Genomic DNA, 22675 nt, shown 5'->3' on the forward strand with positions numbered 1-22675 from the left:
GCTAGAGCTGGGCATTCGCAGAGAAAGTGGAAAATTGTTTCCTTGTTCCCTGCTACTCCGCAGCCTCGGCAGATGTCGTTGTAGGGCATACCCATTTTGGACGCTTGTTCCCAAAATGGCCAGTGCCATGTTGTGGTAGCTGTTACTCTGTAGATACTTTTTCTTGACCTATTTAATAAGTCGTTGGTTCTTTTCCTGCCATATGTTGGCCATAATTGTTTAGTTATGACGCATTTTGTAATGTTTTCCACCTGTTATTTGCAACTTGTTGAAATTGTCTATTGATCTCTCCTTTGATCGATCCTAGCGGGCTTGGTATTAGCTCCGCCTCGGATTCGTTGAGGAAAGCTCCTGCATTTGTCAACTCGTCTGCTTTTTCGTTACCGAAAATGTTCCTGTGGCCGGGGACCCAGATCAAGTCTAGTTGGAGCTTGTCTTTTATTGAGCTTAGTGCTCTCTTGCAGTTGTGAACTATACTAAAATTTGTCATCGGTGAAGACAAGGCCAGGAGCGCTGCTTGGCTATCCGTATATATAGTTGCCTTATGTATATTCTCGTGGTTTTCTGTTAGAACTTCGCAGGCTTTTTCTATGCTTAGTACTTCTGCTTGGAAGATGCTAGCCGAGTTCGGTAGACGTATAGAGAGAGATATTCCTAGATCAGCGGAGAATACCCCCGTGCCTACTCCGAAGTCCATTTTGGACCCGTCGGTATAGATTGAGATGGTATCCTCCCCTCCTATTGAACCTCTTCTCCATTCTCGTCTAGATGGTATCCTCACCTGGAAGTGTCTATTGAAATCTAGCTTGGGGAGAATGTAGTCTGATTTATTAATGGTGAGCTTGTTTAGGATTGCACTATGTCCGTAGTTCTGCTATTTTCAACCACCCAATTCTTTTATTCTTATCGCCGCAACAGCTGCTGTTTTGTGAATAAAAATGTCCATAGGTAGTTGATGCAGGACCACATTGAGCGCATCAGTCGGACATGACCTGATTGCACCAGCAACTCCTGCACATGCTGCTCTATGTATTCCACTAATTTTTTTATTTTTTCGGAGACCCTATAAAGTATATATATAAATGATCAGTATGTCGAGCTAAGTCGATTTAGCCATGTCCGTCTGTCTGTCCGGTCGTTTGTCTGTCTGTTTATATACGAACTAGTCCCTCAGTTTTTCGGAACGGCCGAGATCGGACCACTATAACATATAGCTGCTGTACAAACTGAACGATCGGAATCAAATGCTTGTATGGAAAACTTTCACATTTGACAAGATATATTCACGAAATTTGGTATATATTATTTCCTAAAGCAACAATGTAATCTCCAAAGAAATTGATCAGATCGGTTAACTATAGCATATAGCTGCCATACAAACTGAACGATCGGTATCAAGTTCTTGTATGGACAACTTTCACATTTGACAAGATATATTCACGAAATTTGGTATATATTATTTTCTAAAGCAACAATGTAATCTCCGAAGAAAATGTTCAGATCGGTTGACTATAGCATATAGCTGCCATACAAACTGAACGATCGGAATCAAGTTCTTGTATGGAAAGCTTTCACATTTGACAAGATATATTCACGAAATTTGGTATATATTATTTTCTAAAGCAACAATGTAATCTCCGAAGAAATTGTTCAGATCGGTTGACTATAGCATATAGCTGCCATACAAACTGAACGATCGAAATCAAGTTCTTGTATGGACAACTATCACATTTGACAAGATATATTCACGAAATTTGGTATATATTATTTCCTAAAGCTACAATGTAATCTCCTAAGAAATTGATCAGATCGGTTGACTATAGCGTATAGCTTCCATACAAACTGAACACATTGTTACTAACAGAAATGCACCTATGAAGGGTATTTAGCTTCGGTGCAACCGAAGTTAACGTTTTTTCTTGTTTCTATATTTATTTTGCAGGACAGTTTGGTGTCAATCTCCACCCCCAAGTATTTAGCTGTGAGGGATAGAGGGAGTGTCGTGCCGTTTAGTACCGGAAGTTGAAACTGAAACATTTTGGTTCTGTTTGTGAATAGCATCAGTTCTGTTTTGTTCGGGTTAACTCCTAGTGCATTGTTCTTAGCCCTTAGTATTATTTCCTTAGTAGTATTTCGTTCAGCGCTACAACCCATAGAAGCGGAGAGAGGACCCCTCCATGAGGCGTCCCTTTACTCCCATAACTTGTTTATGTTGTAGCGCCGTTCGAAGCTATAATTTTGCTATTCTCAAGCATCGATAGTATCAATCTGCACACAGTGTAATTTATGCCACCATGTGCCAGAGAATTAATTATAGCATTTACTTCTATGTTATTGTAGGCGCCTCTACGTCTAGAAAAGCAGCCACGGTGTATTGTTTGTGGTGTAGTGATTTTTGAATTACACTTATCACCTCGAGAAGGGCAGTTTCGGTTGGTCGGCCGTTTATGTGCGCATATTGGGACTTTGATAACTTCTCCGCCATTATTATTCTTACGTGTAAATCTATCAGCCTTTCTAGTACCTTCAGCATAAAGGAGGTAAGGCTTATAGGTCTAAAATCCTTAGCATTCTCGTGTGCTCTTCTACCTGGTTTTGGAAGGAACACAACTTTACTTCTTTTCCAACTTCCTGGGATGTAAGATAGTTGAATGCTAGCTTTTTATATATTTTCAAGCCTTTGAACCATTGGTTCTACCAGTTTTTGCAGCATTATGGGCATAATCGCGTCAGGACCTGCCGCTTTTAATGGTGCAAAACTATTTATGGCATATCTGATTTTGCTTTTTCTACTATTTGGCTTCGATAATCAGCTACGTTTAACGGTGGTTCTGGTTGAACCATCGTTGAAGGTGTTTGCTGACTCCCGGGGAAGTGCGTTGTAATTAGTACCTCCAGAGACTCTTTTGCCGAGGAGGTCCAATTTCTTCCCTCTGCCCTAATGTAGGCAGTATTAATATGATCTTTGGATAGCATTTTGCTCAGCCAAGCGGTTTCTCTGCAACTTTCTAGCGATGTGCAGAAAGATCGCCATGAGTCGTTTTTAGCTTTCCTGACTGCTTTTTTGTATCTTTTCATAATATCTTTAGATGGCTGCCAGATTTTGGTTCTTAAACTCTCATTGAAAGCTTTCCTTAGTTGTGTTCTCAAATTCTTGAGTTCACTGTTCCACCAAGGAAGAGACTTTCCCTTTTTCAGAACTGTTAGCGGAGTGGATTTATTGAAAGTTGTGGTTAAGATTTTTTCCCACTTCTCTACTTCTGAATCTAGTTCCTGAGGATTTATAATACTCTTAATACCTCCCTTTTCAAGGCATTTTGTTGCTATACTGGTGAATTTTTCCCACGCTGTTCTTTTAGGGTTCCGATATGTGAGATCAGCACTGTATTTCTCACTGATGCTGAAGAGTATCCAGGAGTGATCCGACATGAAAGGCTCATCGGATACCCTCCAGTTATCCACAACGAGACTGTCTGTGTCTGTTGATAGCGTGAGGTCCAGTACTTCCTCCCACCCCGGAAACCTATCAGAGCTTGGGAAAATAAAGGTTGGTTTATCGCCCTTGTTGCATATACTTAGATTACTATTCAGAACATACATGGGCCATTCCATCAATTGGCGACAGGGTTTTGTACCCGTGGTTCTCCGATTTTGACGAAACTTTAGAATATCATAATATAGACCAAAATAAGAATATCTGTAAACTTTTTAGTGGTCAAAGTTGCTCCATTGTTTTTTGGCGCGCAATTCAAATTGAGATCAAACAAAATAATTACAATTTCTTTTATTTTTTAACGACCTCAAAATTGAGTGAAAAAAATTTTCCAGTTATTCAATTTTATGTAAAAAAATCTCAGCTTTCTGATAAAAATATTTCCAAAATCCAAAAAAAATTTCAAAATCCAAAAGGAAAAATTTTTTTTTCCAAAAGTCCCGTTTTTTGTGCTTTTCCCCCAATTTTTTTTCAAAATTGACTTTTTCATTCGATTTCTTCTTCTATTTTACATAAGAATCAGTGTTCAAAAATATGGGACTCTGATCCCATGAACAGCAAAAAAAAATTCAAAGTTGTCGCTCAAAATCCAAAAAAAAAAACAACTTTTTTCCAAAAATCCCATTTTTTGTGCTTTTCCACTAACTTTTTTTCAAAATTGACTTTCCCATTCGATTCCTCCTTAAATTTTACATAAGAATCAGCAGAAAAAAAATTGGGGGAAAAGCACAAAACACGGGATTTTTGGAAAAAAAATGTTTTTTTTTTGGATTTTTAAAATATTTTTATCAGAAAGCTGAGATTTTTTTACATAAAATTGGATAACTGGAAAATTTTTTTCACTCAATTTTGAGGTCGTTAAAAAATAAAAGAAATTGTCATTTTTTTGTTTGATCTCAATTTGAATTGCGCGACAAAAAACAATGGAGCAACTTTGACCACTAAAAAGTTTACAGATATTCTTATTTTGTTCTATATTATGATATTCTAAAGTTTCGTCAAAATCGGAGAACCACGGGTACAAAACCATGTCGCCAATTGATGGAATGGCCCACATATATACATATATATATGGTGTGCCTTGCGTTTGCATCACACACTATTAGGACATCTTCCTTCCTGTTCTCCTCTACTAGTCTGGTGAGCGGGGCCGGTGGTATGTCTTCGTCATGGGCCAAGTAGGCCGAAACCAAGAAGATGTTCTTTTCCTTCTGTTCCACCTTTACCACTGTGATATTTGCTGTGCTGTAATTAGGACAAATAAATGCATTTATACTTCTATTGATAATAATGCATGCCCTAGGTTTACCTTTGTACCGTGTGTAAAAAAGGTTATAGTTGCTGCTGTTTAGCCCTTTAATGGTGTTTTCATGGACCCAGGGCTCCTGTATTAGGCTGATGTCGATGCCTCCCTCGTTTATGAGGGTTGTCAGATTCGCTGTAGCACTCTTCGAGTGCTGCAGGTTCATCTGTACGCATCTTAAGTAATTGGGCATCTCGGGTTTCTTCGATGCCCACATTCCTTATCAACTGGCTGGCGTCGTCGACCTCTTCCGTGTCGTCTTCGTCAACCGCTTTGTCGCCTTGGAAGATTTTTAGTCTGGCCAAGCGAATTCCTAAGCTGATTTTGTAGTCAGTCTTCTTGAGAGCCTCAATGGACTCTTCGCAAATGGCCACCAGTATTGGTCTACTTGCTTTATTTGGTTTTTCCTCCTTGATCAGCTGTCACTCATCTATACCAGGTATAGATTTGTTTTGCAGCTTGATGCACCTCAGGAGTTTTTCGCCTGGCTCCTCTAGAGGGGGTGGCCAAATCCGAGCACGAGGTCTCTTCGGAATGTCCCTGGCGGGTATAAGCCTCAATTGGAGGCCTTCAAAGGCGTTGCTGATTTTGGCAATACTACCCGTCAGGAAATCTAGCGAGGCCTGGATCGTGCACTTGATGACCCTGTAGCCCTTGAGGGTCTCAGAAGAGTCAAACTCCGGGTGAGGACCCGAAGGATTGTCGAGTACAAAGCTTACCACCATACTCGACAATCTGACGTCGATCTCCACCCATCTTTCCTATATAGTGCTCGGGGAGGAGGAATTTCCTCTATTATGGCCACTTGCAGGCTATCCCTGGCTACATCGCAGAAATGCCTTGCCGTTGTTGTGCTGCTGTGTTCACCTTCACTCCGCCTAGGTTTTTTGGGCAGAGTTTCTTGTATTTCTGTGATAGAGCGATTCCTTTTTTGTGAAGTGCTCTCCTGTTTGCTCTCTTCTAGTGGTTCGGATTGCTTCCTTTTCAGGTAGCTTTCATATTCCTCTACTATTGATTTGAGGCGCTTTGTTTCTGCCTCATCAACTGGGATGCCCGGTCTTTAGCTATCTTTCCTAGTATGAAGACTGCCCTCTGGTCCTGGTTTTTCCCCAGCTGATTCTGGGATTTCTTGCGCTTCTTTTTGTTTTCTTCTTTAGCCGCCAGTGCACTTTGGTTGGTGCTCATGGCAGCCTTGGAGGTGGATGCTTCCTCCCTTAAGGCTGCTGTCTTCACTGCAGTATCTACCGGTATACTTTGGTTGGTATGTCCGGCAGTACTCTTACTCGTCTCCTGGCTGGAGGCGAGTAATTCGTCCTCTTCGGATTCCGTAATGGGATTCCTGTAATCCATGTCATTAGTCGTCGGTGTTGTTGTTAATTTGGTTGTTGTTGAGTTTTTGTTTAAGTTCATTTTGGTCCCACGAGTAAGCCGGAAAGAGTTGGTCACTCTTCCTCAGAGCCGGTATGCGGAGAGAAGGCTTTTATACCTCCGACCTCGCACGGGCATCGGAGGGGACCGTTCGCGATCAGCTATTTATTACCCCCGCTGACCATTCAGCCGTCCGCACGGGTACCTCGACACCTTGGCTTAGGGTGGTGTTGGTGCGGGTATACAGCAGATGGGAATTATGAGGTATCCCTCTTAGTTCGTAAGATTAGAGTGCGTTTCCTTTGGGATGCACACTTTACTCTTACTTAAGCCCCTTCGGCACGACAAGGCGACCAACTTCAAAGAGGTTGGAGTGGACCAATACCGTTCCTGATAAAACATCCCCACACGATGTTTAACCCACACCACACTTAACTACGCGTGGAACATAGCGAGGATCAAATTCTTGAATTATTGGACGGGGAACATACCTGCGATCATCAGGACCTAAGCGATTAATTTTTGTTACATCGCCCCAAAGGACATACCTCCGTTGATCTGTTATCTTAGACCAATAAGAGTTTGCAAAGTCTACGCATCGTTTCTACGAATTGTAGTCAGAAGTGGATTCCTGCGTGCTGCCATGCCGTAAAGTCCAGATTCGACCAAACGTCGGGCAATTGTTCTCTTGTATATGTGAACGTTGTATTCGCCTTTAATTTCATGTAGAATATCAGTGGAGCTCTGTTTAGAGTCTCTTCACGAGCTTGTATTAATTCTGCGGTCAATTTCTGTAGCAGTTTTTCGGGTTTTTTTCTTTGCGTGCAACATTGAAAATAGTTTTAGAATTCTATATATGTTTAAGGGCATTGAAAACAATTTTTGTTGAGCATTTAATCTGATTCACAATTTATTTGTACAACTTTCCAGACTGACGAGGGTCAAAAATGTAAAAGATGTACATCTGCAGCTTTTTCTCATTGAAAAACTTGAATAATTTTATATTACTATAAGTCAGTAATATTATATTATTAATAAAAATTAACATCTTGAGGAATTTTAATTCTTTAAACAACTACTTCTAATTAGTTGTCGCATTTAATTCACCTTACATATCGTAACGCATGTACTATTTGTGGAAAAATTAAAAGAACTTTAACTTCACAACTACAAAACAATGGGCATTTAGTAGTAAATATAGTAGCACGAACAAGGAATATAAATAACAGTATATCAAAAATTTTTACCATTACACTCATCAGCCACCTACAAAAAAGGGAGCGTTTCTAATTAGCTGTCAACAGAACACCAGAGGAGTCCCATAATACCCTAGATTAGGAGATCGCAGCTCTTGGTTGCCGTATGCTTTGGTCCTTGGCAACTTACACCGGTTGGGAGGAACTGAGTATGCCTTGTGACTTAAGCCCCTGCTCCACGACAAGGTGCTGCCAATTGCAGAGGTTTGATTGAATAGCAGAACGAATACGGGACACTATCTACATATGGGCCATTCCATCAATTGGCGACATGGTTTTGTACCCGTGGTTCTCCGATTTTGACGAAACTTTAGAATATCATAATATAGAACAAAATAAGAATATCTGTAAACTTTTTAGTGATCAAAGTTGCTCCATTGTTTTTTGGCACGCAATTCAAATTGAGATCAAACAAAAAAATGACAATTTCTTTTATTTCTTAACGACCTCAAAATTGAATGAAAAAAGTTTTGCAGTTATCCAATTTTATGTAAAAAAATCTCAGCTTTCTGATAAAAATATTTTAAAAATCCAAAAAAAACATTTTTTCCAAAAATCCCGTTTTTTGTGCTTTTCCCCCATTTTTTTTTGTTTCAAAATTGACTTTTTCATTCGATTTCTTCTTCTATTTTACATAAGAATCAGTGTTCAAAAATATGGGACTTTGATCCCATGAACAGCAAAAAAAATTCAAAGCTGTCGCTCAAAATCAAAAAAAAAAACTTTTTTCCAAAAATCCTATTTTTTGTGCTTTTCCACCAACTTTTTTTCAAAATTGACTTTCCCATTCGATTCCTCGTTAAATTTTACATAAGAATCAGTGCTCAAAAGTATGGGACTCTGATCCCATGAACAGCAAAAAAAATGCAAAGTTGTCGCTATACGGCGCATATTTTTATGAATGAAGACACTGATTTCTTCATTAATTCAAGTCTAAGAATTCAATTTACATGTTTACCTCCTTCACACAACCTTCTAAGCGAACAGACTGCGCCGTATAGCGACAACTTTGCATTTTTTTTGCTGTTCATGGGATCAGAGTCCCATACTTTTGAACACTGATTCTTATGTAAAATTTAACGAGGAATCGAATGGGAAAGTCAATTTTGAAAAAAAGTTGGAGGAAAGGCACAAAAAATGGGATTTTTGGAAAAAAGTTGTTCTTTCGGATTTTGAGCCACAACTTTGAATTTTTTTTGCTGTTCATGGGATCAGAGTCCCATATTTTTGAACACTGATTCTTATGTAAAATTGAACAAGGAATCGAATGAAAAAGTCAATTTTGAAAAAAAAATTGGGGGAAAAGCACAAAAAAACGGGATTTTTGGAAAAAAATGTTTTTTTTTGGTTTTTGAAAATTTTTTGGATTTTCAAAATATTTTTATCAGAAAGCTGAGATTTTTTTACATAAAATTGGATAACTGCAAAATTTTTTTCACTCAATTTTGAGCTCGTTAAAAAATAAAAGAAATAGTCATTTTTTTGTTTGATCTCAATTTGAATTGCGCGCCAAAAAACAATGGAGCAACTTTGACCACTAAAAAGTTTACAGATATTCTTATTTTGTTCTATATTATGATATTCTAAAGTTTCGTCAAAATCGGAGAACCACGGGTACAAAACTATGTCGCCAATTGATGGAATGGCCCATATATACTATTTTTGCTTATGATTTATGTTGCTTTACATGCAAATTAATAACATGCACTTTTAATGACATATTTTCCGGGCATATTTTTTGAAATCACAAAAATTCTATCAAACTTCACAACTTTAACTCTTCGAATGAGCCACTAAAACATCCCGTTAGCTCACATTGTTCACCTTAGCAAAGTTCCGTTATAAAGAAAGTTACTTATTATTACTTAGAAAGAGAAATTACCAGCAAAAGTGAAATGTACGAAGACTTTGTTGAAGTCTAAATAGTGAGATTCTTTAAATTTGTATTTGTAGTTATGAAACTATCTAATGAATTATATTTATTTTTCAATTAATATTAATTTAAAAGTGTCAATGTATTGCTGATTTTTATCAGTAATCTTTTTATTAGGTACTGTACGAAGACTTTATTAGAACACCATATGTATGACTTGTGCGTGGGATCATTGTCTTGATATAATTTGTAATTTAATTTATTAGGATTCTTTTGCTTTTTATACTCTCGCAACAATGTTGCTAACGAGAGTATTATAGTTTTGTTCACATAACGGTTGTTTGTAAGTCCTAAAACTAAAAGAGTCAGATATAGGGTTATATATACCAAAGTGATCAGGGCGACGAGTAGAGTCGAAATCCGGATGTCTGTCTGTCCGTCCGTCCGTCTGTCCGTCCGTCCGTCCGTCTGTCCGTCCGTCCGCGCAAGCTGTAACTTGAGTAAAAATTGAGATATCATGATGAAACTTGGTACACGTATTCCTTGGCTCCATAAGAAGGTTAAGTTCGAAGATGGGCAAAATCGGCCCACTGCCACGCCCACAAAATGGCGGAAACCGAAAACCTATAAAGTGTCATAACTAAGCCATAAATAAAGATATTAAAGTGAAATTTGGCACAAAGGATCGCATTAGGGAGGGACATATTTGGAAGTAATTTTTTTGGAAAAGTGGGCGTGGCCCCGCCCCCTACTAAGTTTTTTGTACATATCTCGGAAACTATTATAGCTATGTCAACCAAACTCTACAGAGTCGTTTTCTTCAGGTATTTCCATATACAGTTCAAAAATGGAAGAAATCGGATAATAACCACGCCCACCTCCCATACAAAGGTTATGTTCAAAATCACTAAAAGTGCGTTAACCGACTAACAAAAAACGTCAGAAACACTAAATTTTACGGAAGAAGTGGCAGAAGGAAGCTGCCCCCAGGCTTTTTTTAAAAATTGAAAATGGGCGTGGCGCCGCCCACTTATGGACCAAGAACCATATCTCAGGAGCTACTAGACCGATTTCAATGAAATTCGGTATATAATGTTTTCTTAACACCCTGATGACATGTACGAAATATGGCTGAAATCGGTTCACAACCACGCCTTCTTCCAATATAAAGCTATTTTGAATTCCATCTGATGCCTTCTTTGTATAATACGAGTATAAACATTAGGAACCAATGATGATAGCGGAATAAAACTTTACACAAATACGGTATTTGAAAAATATGTAAATGACGGATAATGAAATCTCGATTATCGCTTTACCATGCGAGAGTATAAAATGTTCGGTGACACCCGAACTTAGCCCTTCCTTACTTGTTTCTTTTTAAAATGTTACGTAAAATGTCTAAATATATTTACTTTGTCATATTATCTTCAATCATTCTGATTTCAACCTTTGCTTTGAGGTTGTATTTGTACCCCATATCGTTACACTCAGCTTTACAAATTTTGCTGTGAGAATAAATTTCCTGTTTTGTAGGCCTGTAAGCGACTTTCTCAAAACTCTTGGGGGTCCATCTATAGCATTATTTTTGTCTGATCACAAAAAACTACATCTTTCCATTTTACCATTTGGTATGAAATGTAAGTTAGAGCAAAAAAAAGTCGTTTTTCAACGTTTATGTGCGGTAGTAATGGCTTTTATCTTGCACTTCTTGAAGAATATTTGTGTTTTAAAAGAACTCTTTGCAAGGTTTCAAGTCTTACTTAAACAATACAGCGTTTCTTCAAATCTGCAGTTAACACGCTGGGATTGTACTGCGGCTAATTGTCAATTTGTTTTATTATCAACCTTTCCATCCTTGGTGCAAGCTTTTTTGGCTTTCTACTAGGTTGTTCTGACTCTAACTGTTTTTCTTTTTCTGTTCGTTTTTTGATGTTCTGTTCTAACATTTCACACAATTTTTTTGCTGATTTACCTTTACGGAAATTATAATAAACTAATTAGGGGTATTCTCTTGCTCTTTCAAAACCCTTGCACGGTGCAAGAATTGCAGATTTTTCCACCTAATACAACGGCACAACAACAAACACACGCAGAAAATGCGTGAAATGTCACGCAAAAATATAATTGCAACCCTATGCTATTTTTTTAAATACATATTTTGACGTTAAATTGTTGAGGATGGTAAATTTTAAACAGATTCTATAATTTCTATTTAAATTACATATAAAGATTTGTTACAGTTTTTTTGTTAAGAATGAATGCAAACGGTGCGCCAATTCACAGTAGCCATACATAATAGTCATTTACAATAAATTGACCGAATCAGCCCTTCATATATCACTAGATTCTGCAACGTGTGCTCTCGTGCCCTTGTATATTTCGGTATAGGAATTTTGCAATCTGCAATCTTGCAAGAGCAAGAGAATCCCCCTATTATATTATATTTTCACTTGCACAATAATTCGGCTGCATTGCTAAAACATTTTCTATTGGATGCGATGTCACCAACTACGCGAATCACTTGTAACTATCTGCTTCGTCAACTTTAAGAGCAGCAATGTAAGGAAAGTATTTGGTATCTTTTTAGATTCTCTGAACAGTTTTGAGTGAATGCAAAACATTACCGATTTTACTTTACGTTGTTAATTTTATATATGTCACATTCAAATAACTGTTGTTTTCACATAAACATGAACCATCCGCAAAAAAAAAAACAAAAAATTAATCTGATATACGATATTGAATTTACTCATAAAAGAACACAATACTTTGTTATTCTCAGTTAATTTCTTCGCACCGTTCGGAACCTTATATAAAAAAGAGGCAACACACAACTTCGCCAGAAATTTACAAAAATTTTATTTTAATTTAACTTTATGTACAATTTATAGATTTCACTCGAATTATAAAAAAATGAATGTTCGCACAATATGTTGTCGCTCGGGGTTACTCGCACGGCTGATCGTTAGCGGATCGCAAAAAGAAGTGGAGGTGAACTTGTTTCTCCGCCCCTTTTGTTCCCTTTTGGTTGAGGTGAAAAATGCAGTGGTAAAGTTGTTATGTGTGATGTGGATTGTAGGTGGTGTAGAGATGAGTGTGGTGAATGAAGAGTGCTAGTGACGTATATTTTAATGCGGTGAGTGTAGAGTGTTCTGGATGCGGGATTTTTGTTGTGGTTAGGTGTTCGATGTTGGTTATGTGTCAGGTGGGACAGGGGACTGAAGCTCATTTAGCCATCCCGGTCCCCCTAGGCGAATATTTCAGCCTAGAAGTCGGTGCAACTGCTGGAGCGTGGCTAGAACGTTGCTTAGGCCTGAGCTGTGGCGCGGACGGGGCGTGTGTTGCTGGCGTCGTGTCGACGTCCCATTCTGTTGCCGGCGGATACGGGTGGATGATGTGGTTGGCTGTCGACGCGATCGTTCATTCCGGCTTATTGGCGGTTGTCGTACTACACCACGGTGGTGGCTACCAGATTGTTGACCGATGTCGGGTCAGGTGGTTCGGTGCAGCATGGTGTGGTGAGGCCACATACATATCTGGCACACGTTTCCCGAGGTACACTCCTGGGTAGTGTGGGTAGGTGCCAGACAATTGAGGCAGTGGCCGTGTGCCTGGACGAAGCGCAGCCTTTGCTGTGGTGGCAAATCTTTAAAAAAGGCGCAGTACATCAACCGGTGCGGTCGACGACATATTGAGCACCTGATGCGCTGCGGCTCTGCTGCTGATATGAGCGTTGACGGCAGTGCTCGCGTTCCACTACGCGGACCCGTTGATGTGGTGGTTCGGGGAGCTGCTACTGGGCCCGCCGCAACTAGGGCTGCCGAAACTGGAGCTGCCACTGGGCGTGGCACGTGGATAGTCGAGCGAATGGTTGGCGTCGGAGCGAGTGGCATGTCTGCATCCATGTTTATCTGTATGGAAGAGTGTTATTTTAATTGAAAATTTGTTGCATGAAGTGGATATGGGTATGGCTGCCACGTTGTGGCAGAAGTGGAACGTCAAGTTGATTGACGATGATCATTGATTGATCATACATTGGGTTTTATCGTTTACGTTTCGATGTTATCGGCGGTCGGTAAAAAGCATAGTTTAACGAGCGGTCTTGTTAACATTCCTGATTGCGTAAGAAGATCGACTACGCGAATGTGACCGTCGGAGCCATGGTAAAGCTTCTTTATGCGGCCAAGCCGCCATTCGATAGGGGGAAGACATTCGTCATGAATCGGGACACAATCTCCAATCTTTGGCGCATTTTCTGTAGTTTTCCATCGGTACCTCTTGTGGAGGTCCTTGATATAGTCTTCTTTCCATCGGCGACTTAAATTATGATGGAGAATTTTAATTCTTTCCCATCTATTTAGTAAGCATAGCGACTTCACGCTTGGCTCAGGTGTGGCCAGAATGGGTGCTCCTTTTATAAAATGTCCCGGAGTTAGGGCTGTGAAATCGGAGGGATCTTTCGAGAGAACCGTGAGGGGCCGTGAGTTGAGAACGGCTTTGATTTTAGTTAATAATGTCGTGAATTCTTCATAATTAAATTTGAAGCTGCCAGCTATCTTCTTGAAATGAGATTTGAAGCTCTTTACAGCTGATTCCCACAAACCACCCATATGAGGAGCGCTTGGGGGTATAAATTGCCAATTGATACCTTGGGGGGCGTACTTTTGTACGATGTCAGGTGATACTTGTTTAAAGAAATCCACGAACTGTTTCTCTGTGGCTCGTTGAGCTCCAATGAATGTTTTGCCATTATCGCTCATGATTTTGGATGGGAAGCCACGTCGAGCGACGAGGCGAGCAAATGCCGCGAGGAAACCCTCTCGTCAGATTAGTGCATAGCTCAAGGTGGACTGCCTTTGTCGTGAAACATACAAAGACAGCCACATAGCCATTCATGAGAGTGGGAGATCTTAGCATGGACGCCTTTATTTGAAAAGGCCCAGCAAAATCGACACCTGTGGTGGTGAAAGGCAGAGCGAAATTGCAGCGTTCAGGTGGAAGTGCTGCCATAATCTGCGGTCGCATTTTTTGCTTATGCATTGTGCAGATCTTGCACATGAAAATGCATTTCTTGATTTGGGGCTTCAGACGTGGGATGTAATACTCTTGTCGTACCATATGTTGCATGAGGCGATGTTCGGCGTGTAGCATTAATATGTGGATGTATTTCAGGAATAATGTGGCAAATGGAGACTTCTCAGGTATGATTATGGGGTGGCGTTCGTTATACGTAAGGCTGGAATTAGCAAGCCGGCCGTTTGCACGAAGCAGACCTTTCGTGTCTATAAATGGGTTTAGTATTAAGAGTGAGCTCTTTTTGTCAATTGGCTTCGATTCTCTTAGTAACCCCAGTTCGCGGCTGAAGTAGCGCGTTTGGGTTGATACGATAAGAGCGACCTTTGCTTTTTGTAATTCTTGGTGCGTCAATGTATCGCATTGGGGGCAAGTTGCTCCTTTACCTTAAGTTTGAGTCGCTCTGCGAATTTGAGAATATAGGCGACTACTCTGAGTGCTCGGGGGAACGATGAAAATCGTTCAAGGATATCATTATCATCCAATATTGTGTGGTAGGTGTCGATTTTTCGACTTTCGCGGGCAATTATGTTGCGCATTGGCGATTGTGGCCAGGAATCGGGAGATTCTGTTAACCACCGGGGGCCATTCCACCATAGGGTGGTGGTGGCGAGATGCAGGGGTTTGGACCCTCTTGTACCTAGATCAGCAGGATTGTCAGCACTGGCAACGTGTCGCCAAGTGGCTGATCCTACTAGGTCAAGTATTTGCGCCGTTCGATTAGAAATATAGGTTTTCCACGCGTGTGGTGGCTTTTCTAACCAGGCTAGAACTATTTCGGAATCAGACTATAGATATAATTTGTATTTTGCCATGTTTAAGTGGGTCTGCACCATGGAAACTAGCTTTGCTACTAGCAGAGCGCCACATAGTTCAAGTCGTGGTAGACTTATGGTTTTTAGAGGCGCAACTTTTGCTTTTGCCACTAGTAGGTGGCTTGTAGTTGCAATATCGCTTTGTGTGCGCACATATATAGTGGCACAATATGCCTTTTCAGAGGCGTCGCAGAATCCGTGTAGTTCCACTTTGTATTCGGGGGAAGAAGAGGTTTCACTTGTTCGTCCCAGTCAGTTCCGTCTAGCCATAATTCTTGAATCAGGATTTTCGCTTGCATCATAATTGGCGAAAGCCATCCTGCGGGGTCGAAAAGTTTTGCCACAGAGGAGAGAATTTGGCGTTTTGTAATGGCGGATAATGCGGATATGGACTCAGTCGTGTATGAAAACTGGTCCGATATCGCATTCCATTGGATGCCGAGTGTTTTTGTTGTACTTTCCTTTTCGAATATAAGGAAATTAGTATCCAACATATTGTCGTTTGGTATATTTTTCAAGATATTTGGTTGATTAGCTGTGATCTTTTTTAGGGGAAACCCTGCGGTGTTGAGGGCCTTTATCACTTGTGATAAGGACTCGTATGCTTGTGGGAGGCTGTGGCTCCCAGACAAGATATCGTCTACGTATCTACACGTTTGTGTTTTTAAGATTTTTGTTGCCAGAGGAAATTCTGACTTTGTGTCTTCTGCCAGTTCGTGGAGTGTACGGATGGCTAGATATGGGGCACAGTTTACAACAAAGGTAACTGTTTTCAATTTAAAGTCGCGTAGTGGACTATTGGCAGATTTTCGGAAAATAATCCGCTGAAAATTTTGATCCTCTTTATGTACCAGTATTTGTCGATACATCTTTTCGACATCCCCATTGAATACGTATTTGTATATACGCCAATTTAATATGAGGAGCATTAAATCTGGTTGGAGTGTGGGTCCCGTAAATAGAATATCATTTAGGGAATTCCCCGAGCTAGTGGATCTCGAGGCATTAAAGACAACTCTAACCTTTGTTGTTTTTTTGTCAGGCTTGACTACTGCATGATGTGGCAAGTAGAATGAGTAATATTTGCCTTTTATGATTTTTTCGCATTGGCTTACTTCCTCCATGTGGTCTAAATGGAGGAAGACACCATCATAATCTTTTTTAAGCTCACCTTTTCTAAGTAGGTTTTTTCCATACTTAGAAACTGCTGTATTGCAGAGGTTCGAGAGTGACCTAAGGCGAGTGTGTCTGGAAATTGTTGTTTTCGAGGTAGTCGTACGACATACCGACCATTATCTGATCTAGTAGTTGTGGCTTTGTAAAAGTCTTCACAATACTGATCTTCTGGTGTTGTACTTGAAATGGGGGGGAGTTCTTCTAACTCCCAAAATTTTCTCAATTGTGAATTGAGGTACTCGTTTGAGATTTCCTCAACTTGAGTTGTCATTGTTGTGACTGGTTCCGCAACTGGTCCACTTAGGACCCAACCGAAAATGGTATTTTGCGCCAGAAGTGTTTTCGAAATTTTTTCAACACCTTCTATTATAATTTGAGATATAAGGTCGCTGCCTAATAGAAGGTCTGTCCTTTTGCCAATGCTTGCTATTTATATGATAGCTTGGAAGCATGCTCGTGAGTTGCGGTAAGGCTATTGCATCTGCTTGAATGCGCTTATCCGCTTGGGGGGAAATTAGGGTAATGGGGCAGATTTTATTGGAGTTTTGAACTACTCTTCCGCCCATTCCAATTGGCTAATTTTGTAGGCAGTTGTAACCTATTTTGTGCCCTAGACGCAATAAATGATCTTTATGAACCTTGGTCTATTAAGGCCCTGAGTTCAAACAGTTCTCCTCGGTTTTCGATTGAGACGACTGCTGTTGGTAGTAGTACCATACTTTGAATCTCGCTGTGCAGTGTTTGAGTTTTTAATGCCTTGGAGCAGCATGGTGCCTCTTGGCAAAATTCGGGATTTTGTGTTTCGGGAGTTGCGGTTGCAACTAAACCCGTGGCTCTTTTTGAGAAAGCGCTACTTTGAGGTGTGTTGGGAAAGTTATTTATGTGCAACATAGAATGATGCCTTTTGTGGCAATATACGCAGCTGAATTTGCTTTCGCAATTATTGAGATTGTGTGAGTGGGACAAGCAGTTTGTACAGAGTCTTTTTGATCTGACAAAGTTGTTCCTTTCATTGATATTAAGTTTTTTAAATTTTTCGCAAGATTTTAGCTTGTGCGCTCCTTTACACAGTTCGCATGACGTTAAATTATTTTGTTCAGATGTGAACGATTGATTTTTAAAACAGCTTCTGTTTAAACTGTTGTTGTTACTAGCTTGGGGTCTAATGAAACTTCGATTTAGGTCGTGTTGAACGTTTTTGGTTCTGACCGTCTTTTTATCTACCCTTTCCGCAATTTCGTATTGGGTAGTTAAGAAATCTTTCATCTGTTGCCACGTTGGGCATTTTCTTCGTGATGAGAGCGATTGCTCCCACAGAAGCAAAGATTTTTCCGGTAATGCCGCGGAGCATATGTTTACCAGTATGGGGTCCCAATTGTCTGTGGGAATATTCTGTGTCGATAGAACCGACAAACAATTTGAAACAGTGGATTGAAGTTTTATGAACTCCTCACTTGTTTCTCTCTGGATTTTTGGTAAGTTCATTAATATGGTGACTTGTTGGTCGACCAATATTCTTTCATTCTCGTATCGTTCTTTTAGAGCTTCCCAAGCCAAAATGAAATTGTAGTCATTTAATGCGAACTGTTTGACTATTACGCCTGCTTGACCTTTGGTTTTGTATCTGAGGTGATACTGTTTTTGCGCTTGTGATAATTTAGGATGGTTTATGTACACGGCCGTCAACATGTCCCGGAAGGACGGCTATTGTTCATAACCTCCGTGAAATGTTTCTGTATCGCTTGCTGGCACTTTAAGGTGAATGCCTGAACTCGCCTCTTGGCTTTGAATTTGTGGCAGCTCTACTCTCGGTTGTGGAGTAGGTGCAATTGCTTTAATTAATTTCAATTGATCGGAGATCATGGCTTTTGTCTGTTCATATTGGTCAAGGCAATTTTTATACTTCGCAACAATGTTGCTAAGGAGAGTATTATAAAACGGTTGTTTGTAAGTCCTAAAACTAAAAGAGTCGATATAGTTTATATACCAAAGTGATCAGGGTGAAATTGTCAAATTTTGATGTTTTGTTTCCGTCTGTCACCGTCCGTGCAAGCTTAACTTGAAAAATTGAGATATCATGATGAAACTTGGTACACGTATTCCTTGGCTTCATAAGAAGGTTAAGTTCGAAGATGGGCAAAATCGGCCTACTGCCACGCCCACAAAATGGCGGAAACCGAAAACTTATAAAGTATCATAACTAAGCCATAAATAAAGATATTAAAGTGAAATTTGGCACAAAGGATCGCATTAGGGAGGGGCATATTTATACGCAATTTTTTTTGGAAAAGTGGGCGTGGCCCCGCCTCCTATTAAGTTTTTTGTACATATCTCGGAAACTACTATAGCTATGTCAACCAAACTCTACAGAGTCGTTTTCTTCAGACATTTCCATATACAGTTCAAAAATGGAAATCATTTTCCCGTACGGAATTTTTGAAAATTGATAACCGATTTAAATTTTACGGAAGAAATTGCTTTGCACATTTTTTTTTAAATTTAAATTGGGCTGGCCTCGCCCAGTTAACCAAAAAATATCTCAGGAACTACTAGACCGATTTCAATGAAATTCGGTATATAATATTTTCTTAACACCCTTGACATGTACTAAAATCGACATTTTTTCCAATATAACGCTATTTTGAATTCCATCTTTTTTCTGAAATACGGGTATATACATTAGGAACCAATGATTACGGACTAAAACTTTACAAAAATACGGTTTTGAAAAATATGTAAATGACGTATAATTATTGATTATCACTTTATCATGCGAGAGTTATAATGTATATGATACCCGAATTAGCCCTTTTTTGTCATATTTTAAGCCGAGATTTAAATTTTCGAATCTGAGTCGTCAGTTTCTACTATCGCATCATATGCAGATTGGAGACGTGTCCATAATATATATATTCAGAGTTATCTTGAATCGGTGAAGATGAAAATCGAGTGCAGTATCTTATTATGCTGTCTATGTGTATATATACTTTTTTTTTTGTTTGTTTGCGGAGTTATTCTAATACCTTCGTATAATATAATTGATATGTTGTATAATATATATATGTGTATATATATATGTATATATATATCCTTTTTTATGTATGCGCTATAATATAATAAAAGGTATGCAGCGAAGACAAAAGGAAATATTTGCCAATGTAAGTATATGTATATATTTGTTGTTGTACCGGCCCGTTTATGTATTAATAAATATCGATAAATGTGGGATAATTATTACAAATATTCAAATTTGATTATTTTATATTTAATACTCCCCTTTTCTGCATATAGATTCAAGTATATTTAAGTATATTTACTTGTATATAATGATGGTATTGTTTTTGCGGTCTTTTGTTATTGCGCGACACGAATCAAAAGAGAGTTCACCATGCGTAAGTGTTCACCTCTTTTTGCCAATATGTTACGATATTAAAATTTTTAACTTCGTATAATATAATACGTAGTCGTTTTTAGTTAATATGTATGTATGTATGTTCGAATTGATTATTTCTTTTCTTTCTCTTCTTGTCTTTTTATTGTGCCTTTTGCTTATTTATTTTTGATATACTGCTTGCTGTTTTGAGGAACAGAAGGAGTATTGCGGAAAATCTTGCAAGTGGATACTTGAAATTAAATTGTTGTTTGATTAGCTTCTTACGTGTGTTCGTAACACAGGGGTAAGCAAATAGGCAAATAAAAGATTTTTTTGTTACTGTTTTATATATATAGATGATATATATAATTAAAATTTGCGCGGTTTGTGCCGTTCAAACGGATTATCTTAAATATAAATCCGTTGGTTATCATACATATGTACATACATATAATAAATATAAATGAAAACGATACACTTACTTTATCATGCCTCAAGGGGTTTTGGGGGAAAATAAGATTTTGAAATAGCGCTATGCCTAATGCTCCGGTTCTCCCGTCCTGTTGTCCCGCGCCTGTGTGCCGGTTTTTGTTGTGTTGTTATTAATGTTTTTTGGTCGATCGCGCCCGAATTATGTATTAGGTTTTTATAACGCGGCGCGCTCGTTTGATTTTGGTTACTTTTTAAATAATTTGTTTAAAAAACTTATTTTTCTCTTTTTTTTTATTTTTACATATATATTGTTTTAAAAGTTAATTTTGTTTCTGTATGTATATATTTCTTGTTATATCCTTTTTTTCACAGCAGTGGTCGTAACTTTTCACTTCACCTAAAGTTAGTTGTATTCTTTTTCTTTCGTTTTTTTTTTTTTGTATGTTTAATGTCACTGCACTTTTTATGCTTTAAAATTTTTAATTTGGTTTTCTTTTTTTTTTTTTTCTATAGTGCCTTTCTGTAGGCTCGAAGGACCATGTTTTTCTCAGTTAATTTCTTCGCACTCACCGTTCGGAACCTTATATAAAAAAGAGGCAACACACAATTTCGCCAGAAATTTACAAAAATTTTATTTTACTTTAACTTTATGTACAATTTATAGATTTCACTCGAATTATAAAAAAATGAATGTTCGCACAATATGTTGTCGCTCGGGGTTACTCGCACGGCTGATCGTTAGCGGATCGCAAAAAGAAGTGGTGGTGAACTTGTTTCTCCGCCCCTTTTGTTCCCTTTTGGTTGAGGTGAAAAATGCAGTGGCAAAGTAGTTATGTGTGATGTGGATTGTAGGTGGTGTAGAGATGAGTGTGGTGAATGAAGAGTGCTAGTGACGTATATTTTAATGCGGTGAGTGTAGAGTGTTCTGGATGCGGGATTATTGTTGTGGTTAGGTGTTCGATGTTGGTTATGTCTCAGATGGGGCAGGGAACTGAAGCTCATTTGAGCAGGTTTTAAGATGGCTCTATCCATTGCATGCCTTACATCTAACTGAGATGGAGTTTGGATGGAGCCTTTTGCTGCAGACGCAGCAGAAAAATTCCTCCGGCTCTGGGTGAGAATCAATGCCAGCACGAGTCAAAAGGATACACTTTGACTTACTGATCTAAACGGTGTTAGATCCGAAATAACAGCTTTTACGGACAAAATCCGGGTCAATTCCGGTAAAGTAGAAATGACTGTTGTGGGAATTGTTAAGGACGAGAGTCGGAGATTCCTGCAGTATCGGTCACAGCCCGTTTTTCCGTGGTCCCTATAGGGCTTTCTAGCCGGACGCCACGCTCCAATGGTTAGATAATGAGTAGTCATCTAGAACATTCCAGTCTAAGGTCCAAAGTCCCATCGCGTTTGAGGTTAGGGTGAGGTCGGGGCCACCTCCCTGATTGCCGTGGGTGAGTTACCCTTTTTACGTATACATAGATCTTCATCAATATTTAATTCGAAAAGCGACTCAACTCTCTGATTGGTATCCGAGCTTCCCCAGCTCGAACCGGTTGGTGGCTTTTCGATCCATAGACAACGAGGTAGCTTGGTGAATTTTGCTTTGCTGGAATTGGATTCTAGTACTAAAGATAACCATATTTCGGTCCCTGGCAAAGTCGATCCGCCTCAACTTTGGAGATGTTTCATAATGGAGGCTGAATTTTCCAACGGTTGTACCAAAGATACCTTCTTTGCCCTTCCTGGCGTTAAAGTCGTCAAGCACGATTTTGACATCGAGGCGGGGGCAGCTCTCATAGGTCAAAGCGCTCATAGAAGACATCTCCATCATCCTTCTTTTCCGTCGGGGGGTTGGCGCAAATAAGCGGTATGTTGAAGAACTTCGCTATGGTGAGGATTGTGGCTAGATGTTCATTTATCGCGGTGAATGCCAGGACTCGGTGACGTAGTCTCTCTTTCACCACGAATCCCACACCGAATTTGCGCTCTTTTATATAACCATTGTAGCAAATGCCGCAAGGACCAACTCGCCTCGTCCTTTTCGCGTCTATCGCGTTTCTTGGACGGCGGTGATGTCAGCCTTTATTCCTATGATGGCATCAACATATCGTAATCCTTAACATGTTTGCCATAGTCGTCATCAATAGGTCTCTCATCCGAGGGTGTTTTGATCTTTTCAGTGGGTGTGTTTTTTTACTTATCGGGTCCCAAACCCGGCGCACAATCCTGGGGAGGGATCATTCACCTTCTCACTTTAGCTCGCCCTCAAATGATATAAGACCGGAAGTCGTGAGCTGCTTGAGCCATATGTAAAAGAATCGTTTCTGGTCACTCCCAAGTGAATGGTGCTCAAAGAATTTTCTACATCCTCCGCATCTGATGTTCAGCTGAAGCAAATTTGCAGTGTCTTGTTTACGCTATTGCACACGTAATAAAAGGCTTTTCACCGGTATATGAGAACCCCAACAATGATTGTATAAATCCCATATTTAAATGGTAGCAGTGGCCTC

At 39.4% G+C, this 22675-nt stretch overlaps 1 protein-coding gene across 1 annotated transcript in view; it reads left to right on the forward strand.

Moving 5' to 3' along the window:
- LOC126764051 (xaa-Pro aminopeptidase ApepP) overlaps positions 1-22675 on the forward strand; it is a 141191-nt gene that overhangs the window by 30831 nt on the left and 87685 nt on the right. The gene's annotated exons all lie outside the window — the stretch shown is intronic.

Source organism: Bactrocera neohumeralis, unplaced genomic scaffold (assembly GCF_024586455.1).
Source record: "Bactrocera neohumeralis isolate Rockhampton unplaced genomic scaffold, APGP_CSIRO_Bneo_wtdbg2-racon-allhic-juicebox.fasta_v2 cluster09, whole genome shotgun sequence".
Taxonomy (NCBI): domain Eukaryota; kingdom Metazoa; phylum Arthropoda; class Insecta; order Diptera; family Tephritidae; genus Bactrocera; species Bactrocera neohumeralis.